General features: G+C 39.2%; 1 non-coding gene across 1 annotated transcript; it reads right to left on the reverse strand.

Annotated features, from left to right (window-relative positions):
* Positions 1 to 201: 201 nt before the first annotated feature.
* LOC130947837 (small nucleolar RNA R71) lies at positions 202 to 305 on the reverse strand. The gene has a single exon (XR_009072824.1). It is a non-coding gene; the product is annotated as a small nucleolar RNA R71 (small nucleolar RNA).
* Between the last annotated feature and the right edge of the window lie 502 nt (positions 306 to 807).

Genomic DNA, 807 nt, shown 5'->3' on the forward strand with positions numbered 1-807 from the left:
TTAACTGAGTTTGTGCAGATCTTTGAGACTATTAAGACTAATGGAGTAGATCCTGAAGTCTACAGGCTCATGCTTTTCCTTTTTGCTGTAAGAGACAGAGCTAGAGCATGGTTGGACTCTCAACCTAAAGATAGTCTGGACTCCTAGGATAAGCTGGTCACGACTTTCTTGGCTAAGTTCTTTCCTCCTCAAAAGCTGAGCAAGCTTAGAGTGGATGTTCAGACCTTCAAACAAAAAGATGGTGAATCCCTCTATGAAGCTTGGGAAAGATACAAGCAGATGACCAAAAGATGTCCTTCTGACATGTTTTCAGAATGGACCATGATAGATATATTCTATTATGGTCTATCTGAGTTCTCTAAGATGTCACTGGACTATTCTGCAGGTGGATCCATTCACCTAAAGAAAATGCCTGCAGAAGCTCAAGAACTTATTGACATGGTTGCAAATAACCAGTTCATGTACACTTCTGAGAGGAATTCCGTGAATAATGGGATGCCTCAAAGGAAGGGAGTTCTTGAAATTGATGCTCTGAATGCCATATTGGTTCAGAACAAAATGTTGACTCATCAAGTCAACATGATTTCTCAAAGTCTGAATGGATGGAAAAATGCTTCCAACAGTACTAAAGAGGCATATTCTAAAGTAGATGCTTATGATCCTGAGAACCCTGCAATAGCAGAGGTAAATTATATGGGTGAACCTTATGGAAAGACCTATAATTCATCATGGAGAAATCATCCAAATTTCTCATGGAAGGATCAACAAAAGACTCAACAAGGCTTTAATAATGGTGGAAGAAATAGA

The sequence above is a fragment of the Arachis stenosperma genome, chromosome 1 (genome assembly GCF_014773155.1).
Source record: "Arachis stenosperma cultivar V10309 chromosome 1, arast.V10309.gnm1.PFL2, whole genome shotgun sequence".
Taxonomy (NCBI): Eukaryota; Viridiplantae; Streptophyta; class Magnoliopsida; order Fabales; family Fabaceae; genus Arachis; species Arachis stenosperma.